Raw genomic sequence first — 7,559 nt, forward strand, 5'->3', positions numbered from 1 at the left:
CAGGATCCATGCAGCTCAGGATGAGAGGCGGTCCACGCAGCCAGTCGTTGTTGCAGTTGGTGCCTGCAGATGCAGGGGAGTGACTCCTTCACTCCAAGGGAGATTCCGTCTTCTTTCTCGTGCAGACTGAAGACTTGCCCCAGTGGCTAGAAGTCGAAGTAGGGGTTGCAGAGGAGTCCTGCTGGAATTTTGCAAGCTTAATCTAACAACCCACCCAAGAGAGAGACCCTAATTAGCCCTGAAAGGGGGAATGGGCACCTAGTCAGATGACCACCTATCAGAAGGGGGCTCTGACGTTACCTGCCTGACCGGCCTCTCAGATGCTCCCAGGGGCCCCTGCCCACCTTGGATTCAAGATGGCAGAACCCAGAGACCCTCAGGAGGCGCTCTGGGCACCACCCTGGGTGGTGATGGAGAGGTGAGTGGTCACTCCCCTTTCCATTGTCCAGTTTCGTGCCAGAGCAGGGACTGGGGTCCCTGAACCAGTGTAGACTGGTTTATGCAGCACCAAATGCACCCTCTGAAGCATATCAGTGGCTCGGGGAGGCTACCCCTCCCACGCCATGTACCACCTATTTCCAAAGGGACAGGGTGTTACCCCCCTGTTCCAAAGGAAATCCTTTGTTCTGCCTTCCTGGGTTTGAGCTTTTCAAGCAGCAAGAGGGCAGAAACCTGTCTGAGGGGTGGCAGCAGCTTGGGCTGCCTGGAAAACTCCAGAAGGCTGGTAGGAGCAATACTGGGGGTCCTATAAGGAGCACCCAGAGGGCATGGAATCATACTTCCAATACTGGCAACAGTATTGTGGTATGATTCCGACATGTTTGATACCAAACATGCCCAGGTTCAGAGTTACCATGATGTAGGTGGACATAGGTAGTGACCTATGTCCAGTACACACATAAAATGTGTTCCCACACTCTGAAGTCCCAGAAAATGGAGCTGGAGTTTGTGGGGGCACCTCTGCTAGTGCAGAGGTGCCCTCACACACAGGTACTTGCACCCTGCACCCTGGGCTAGGAGGGCTTACCATAGGGGTGACTTACAGTGATCTGGTCCAGTGACCTGTAGTGAAAAGGGTGCATACACCCTTTCATGCAGGCTGTAATGGGAGGCCTGCAGATACACTTTGCATCAGCTCCCCGTGGGTGGCATAATACATTCCGCAGCTCATGAGGATCCCCTGGTACCCCAATGCCCTGGGTACCATATACTAAGGACTTACAGGGGGGCACCAGTATGCCAAATTTGGGGAGTATGTGGTTCAGTAACCAAGTTTAAAGGGAGAGAACATAATCACTGGGGTTCGAGTTAGCAGGATACCAGTGAACACCATCAACCACACTGACAACAGCCAGAAAATGGGGGTAACCATGCTAAGAAAGAAGATACTTTCCTACATAGTGTCTTTAATGCACAGAAGATGGCTTGCTATCTGAAGCCTGTGATGTGGTGTTTAATGCCCTTGAATGGTTTATCTAACTAAAGTCTGTGATGTGGTGGCTTTAATGCCCAGAGGATGGTTTGTTATGTGGTATCTGTATCTGGGGTTTGTGATGTGATGTATTTAATGCACAGAGGATGGTTTGTTATCTGAAGTCTGTAATGTGGTGTCTTTAGTGTACAGAGGATGTTTTGTTATCTGAGGTTTGTGATGTGGTAACTTTAGTGCACAGAGGACGGTTTGTTATCTGAAGTCTGTAATGTGGTGGCCTTAGTGCACAGAGGATGTTTTGTTATCTAAGATTTGTGATGTGATATCTTTAGTGCACGAGAATGGTTTTTTATCTGAAATCTGTGATGTGGTGTCTTTAATGCAAAGAGGCAGTTTGTTATCTGAAGTCTGTGATGTGGTGTCCTTAATGTACAAAGGATGGCTTGTTATCTGATGTCTGTGATGTGGTGTCTAATGAACAGCGGATGTTTTGTTATCTGAGGCTTATGATGTGGTATCTTTTGTGCACAGAGGATGGTTTGTTATCTCAAGTCTGTGATGTAGTGTCTTTAATGAACATAGGATGGTTTGTTATCTGAGGTTTGTGATGTGGTGTCTTTAATACATAGCAGATGAATGAGATGTGAAGGATGAGATGTGTTGTCCTTCGTACCCAGAGTAGTTTGTTATCCGGAGGAGGTGATGTGTTGTCTTTCATACCCAGAAGATGGTTTCTTATCTGGAGGCGGTATTGTATTGTCTTTGGTGCCCAGAGGATGGTTTGCTAACCGAACAAGGTGATGTGTTGTCTTGCGTGCATGGCGGGTGGTATGTTATTTCAAAGAGGTGATGTGTTGCCTTTTGTGGCCAGTGGATGGTTTGTTATACGAAGAAGGTGATGTGTTGTCTTCCGTGCCCAGAGGATGGTTTGTTATCGTGCCCAGAGAAAGGTGTGTAATCTGGAAGAGGCGATGTGTTGCCTTTCATGCCCTGAGGATGGTGTGCCATCTAGAGGAGGAGATGTGTAGCCTTTTGTGCCCAAAGGATGACTTGTTATCCAAAGGACGTTATGTGTTGTCTTTTGCACCCAGAAGATGGTTTGTTATCCGGAGGAGGTGATGTGTTGTCTCTGGTGCCCAGATGATGGTTTGATATCTGAAGGAGGTGATGTGTTGTTTTTTGTGCCCGTGGATGGTTTGTTATTGTGCCAAGAAGATGTTGTGTAATCTAGAAGAGCAGATGTGTTGTCTTTTGTGCCCAAAGGATTGTGTGTTTTCCAGAGGAGGTGATGTGTTGTTTTTTGTGCCCAGAGGATGGTGTGTTATCCAAAGGAAGTGATTTGCTGTCTTTCATGCCCATAGGTTGGTTTGCGATTCGAGGGATGTGATATGTTGTCTTTCATACCGAGAAGATGGTTTCTTATCTAGAGGAGGTGATGTGTTATCTTTGGTGCCCAGACAATGGTTTGCTATCCAAAGGAGGTGATGTGTTTTCTTTCGTGCCTAGAGGATGGTGTGTTATTTCAAAGAGGTGATGTGTTGTCTTTCGTGCCCAGAGGATGGTGTGCTATCTAGAGGAGGTGATGTGTTGCCTTTCGTGCCCAGAGGATGGCTTGTTATCAGAAGAAGGTGATGTGTTGTTTTTTGTGCCCGTGGATGGTTTGTTATTGTGCCAAGAAGATGTTGTGTAATCTAGAAGAGCAGATGTGTTGTCTTTTGTGCCCAAAGGATTGTGTGTTTTCCAGAGGAGGTGATGTGTTGTTTTTTGTGCCCAGAGGATGGTGTGTTATCCAAAGGAAGTGATTTGCTGTCTTTCATGCCCATAGGTTGGTTTGCGATTCGAGGGATGTGATATGTTGTCTTTCATACCCAGAAGATGGTTTCTTATCTAGAGGAGGTGATGTGTTATCTTTGGTGCCCAGACGATGGTTTGCTATCCAAAGGAGGTGATGTGTTTTCTTTCGTGCCTAGAGGATGGTGTGTTATTTCAAAGAGGTGATGTGTTGTCTTTTGTGCCCAGAGGATGGTGTGTTATTTCAAAGAGGTGATGTGTTGTCTTTTGTGCCCAGAGGATGGTGTGCTAACTAGAGGAGGCGATGTGTTGCCTTTCATGCCTAGAGGATGGCTTGTTATCCGAAGAAGGTGATGTGTTGTCTTTTGTGCCCAGAGGATGGTTTGTTATCTAAAGGAGATGATGTGCTCTCTTTCCTGCCTAGAGAATGGTGTGGTATCTGAAAGAGGTGATGTGTTGCCTTTCTTGACCACAGTATTGTTTGTTATCCGAAGAAGGTGATGTGTTGTCTTTCCTGCCCTGAGGATGGTTTGTTATTATCGTGGCCAGAGGATGCTGTGTTATCTGGTGGTGATGTGTTATCTATTGTGCCTAGAAGATGATATGTTATCTGGAGGAGGTGGTGTGTTGCCTTTTTGTGCCCAGAGAATGGTTTGTTGCCTGAAGAAGGTGATATGTTGTCTTTCGTGCCCAGAGGATGGATTGTTGCCTGAAGTTAGTGATATGTTATCTTTAGTGTACAGAAGGAGGTTTGTTATCAAAAGGTGGTAATCTGTTTTCCATAGTTTACAGGTAATTGCTGGTAATCTGAAGATGGTGAAGTGCTGTTATTAGTGCACAGATGCTGGTTTGTTATCTAAAGGTGGTGATGTGCTTTCTAGTGCATAGGGGCTGTTTTTGTATCTAAAGAAGTGTTGGAAGGTGGGCCATTAGTTGTGTGGCCTGCACAAGTAATGGGTCCGCACACGACCACCACTGGGAACCAACCACCTCATTGTAGCACTTGACTCTCATTGGGTTGCGTTGCAGAGCAGTCAGAGGCTCAGTCAAGGGAGGTGGTGCGGGCTAGTAATCGCCATTCATAAGCACACAAGAATAACACTCAATAAATAAATATCCAGTCTGTGCTTTTTTTCCTTTTGATAAAGTAAAAGTACATTTATTACATACACACTACTCAATACTATGCAACAATTTACAAATATACACAAATTGATGAAATTACTCTTAAATGACGTTGTTTAATCCCTCATGTCTCACGCAAGGGGAAATATAATCCAACAACCCACATGACAAAACCATCCCCGGTATCCCAATACAATATTTGACTGAAATGTAGAGTGAGCATACCTAAATCTGGCAATTAAGTACATCTACTTTGCAAAGAGATGGCTGTCAGTCTCATTACTCAAATCAGCATGAGACATGTTTAAGCAATTTAATGGTTAGGATTACATTTGGATTACTCTTGATTAACATTAAGATAACTCATGATTGACATTGATTAGTATTATTCTACATGCCGAGAGAGCACAGTACCAAAAGCAAAAAACAAAAGACCCAACAAGTTTGTGCTTCACCTTGCATTGAAATTCTTGGAGGGGGTTACAATTCTTTTGTCCAACCCAACCTAGGGTGGGGACACCAACTGCGTTGGGGAGAGGCTGTGCTGCTCCAGCAGTTCCCCCTGTCTATGGGCACTTGTTTAGTGGTGGCCTTATCTTCCTGGGGCCACCACAAGCTGGCTAGAGGCCCAAACCAATCCTGGTTCCCTGCAAGGCATTGTGGGGCTGGATGCATAGGAAATGAGCGGCTCTCCCGCTGCACCAGGGAAAGCCGCGTTGCTGCCAGATTCGGTATACCGCCTTGGGGGTGTCCAGTCCCACCCGGACCACCCTACACAAGCTAAGTGCTCCCTTGTTGGGGGGCAGCGCAGGTAGCCCACCCCAGCTACCCCCGCTAGCTCCCCACACAGCCAGCACCTTTTGGTGCTGCCACAGGAGCCTGCCCTTCCTTTGGTGTCTGCCCGCTCTTGCGAGCAGATGCGAGCAGGGGCTGCGGCCAGATGGGCCACCTGTGGGAGTGCAACAGCACCCCATCTCTTCCTCTGTATCTTTGGGGCCCCGGGATAGGATCTGGCCCCCCTCCTCATCTTTGTGGGGAGCACAACTACACTCCCCAACGTCCTTAGTTTCATGGGGCCCGGGATGGGGTTCAGGGCCCCTCCAGCCATTTTCATAGGGGTGCAACGGCACCCCCCAACTTTGCTGGAGTGGGCTCTGGGACCTATCTTCACAGAGACCACGACGGCACCCCTTGGCTTCTTCTTCGGCTTCCGGCCCCTTCCACAGCCGGTGACCATCTTGCGGGGGCGTGACGGCATCCTCCAGCCATCTATTCTTCGCAGGGCCCTGGGATAGGGTCTGCGGCCCCGTTTCTGGATCTTCACGGGGAGCGCGGTGTTGCTCTCCGACTTTGCAATGGCCACACGGGACTCCAGAATGGGGTCCGGGGTCCTTACACCATTGCGGCGAGGGGGTTGCCCCCACTATCTCCATGGACGGGCCAGACTTCACAGGGCCCTGGGATGGGATCCGGGGCCCCTTCTTCCTCCAGTTCCTCCTCTTCCTCTTGGGGCAGCCCCCAGGCCCTGGTCCACCCTGGGGGCACAGTCTGCGGCAGAGCAAAGGTTGCGAGCCTTCTCCCATTGATATCTCAGGCCCCCAAGGGCCGATTTTCGTGATTCTGCTGTCGTTTCACTCCTGGTGACAAGCCCTTGCCACCAGAAGCCCTTTCGTTAGGTCCTGGCCTTGGCATGCGCCTCTCTGGGCCTGAAGTCCTTCAGGGGCAGAGTTCCTGCCACAGGGGCAGTCAAGGGGTTCTTCCTTCCAGTTGCCCATGACGCCCATCTGCAATAGTGTCCAGCAGTGAAGTAGAGCCAAGAGACAGAGAGCTCTCCCCTGTGCAAGACCTTTTAAGTGGGGGCAGAAGTGTCCAGCAGCCCTGCACCCCTGGCCTATCCAGATGTGCCACATCACTTCCTTGCCCCTGTCATCTTCTTCCTGTGCAGTTTTCTGGGATAGCTAAAAATGGCATTGTCCAGGAGTTAGTTGCCACGTGTGCTCGGAAAGTCTCAGCCCCTCCTCTCTGACATTCCTGCCAGGGCCTCCCAAGCCTGCTCCTGGCACAGAATGACAGCTTGATGCATGGCCCTGTTCAGGCAGCTGGACAGAGCAGTGATTTATCCCTAATCCTGAGCTCAGTCAGAGAAAGATGACATCCCTGGATGACCCATAAGTTATACAACTATGCTTTTGTAACCTACTCCTTATTCTTTTCATACACGTTACAGTGTGGACTGATGTTGCACTCTAGGCCGTCCTTTCCCATTGACATTTAATGGAGTGTCCCTACAATGTAAATACAGTAAGCACACTGACATTGGTATTTAATGGAGTGTCCCTACAGTGAAAAGAGAGTAAGCACACTGACTATCCCTCATATGTGTAGACCCATCTCATGAGGCCTACTCCGAGTCACCACCCACTCTGCATAGTTCCTTCTGTGCCAGGCTACGTGAGCCCAGTTCTTGGGTTGCGCATGCCAGGAATCCTCCCCATGCAGCCCTCACATGGGTGCACAGGCATGTGCACACATGATCACATGTAACCAGCCAGGGGCCTCCTACTCTTGCTGTGCCACAGCAGCCTTTTGTTAGCAATGCCGCACCGGAGGTAAACATGCGGAGTCCATTTTACCTTGAGTTTAGTGTGGGTGAGTCCCCAACTGGGAGGCTCCCTCACAGTAAAAGGTAAACAAGCATTTGCAATGTAACGGGTCTTGCGTTTGCTCGTGTTAGAGCTAATTGCATTGTAAACTCCTAACCAGACTTTTCTTGCAACATAAACCATGTACATAACCGGAAAAAGTGCAATTAACTGTGTAAGAGGGTCGATATTATGCAAAGCGCTCGACTTCCGCGAAGCGAGATTGCGTTGTGAAAATAGAGAAAAAGTAGTCCACAAACCGAATGGAAAACAGCGAGCCTCACATGTTTTCTGTACTTGGTCGATGCGCTCGAGGAGGGCTAACCACCGGAAAAGGCATGAGGTATGTGTGCCTTCCACTAATGAAATCAAGCAGATTCTAACAGGCAAGCCCACCAACCAATGAAAGACACTGACGTCACATGGACAGGGCTCTGAGCACTTATTAATACCTAAAGCATCTCGTTAGCGAAACCAGGTGGTCAAAAAGCGTAAAATAAGGGCGGACCAGATGGTCAGAGCTGCCCTCTCACAAGAAGCTTATGGTTTATACTTGGGGCACCGAGGGT

The sequence above is a fragment of the Pleurodeles waltl genome, chromosome 12 (genome assembly GCF_031143425.1).
Source record: "Pleurodeles waltl isolate 20211129_DDA chromosome 12, aPleWal1.hap1.20221129, whole genome shotgun sequence".
Lineage (NCBI taxonomy): Eukaryota > Metazoa > Chordata > Amphibia > Caudata > Salamandridae > Pleurodeles > Pleurodeles waltl.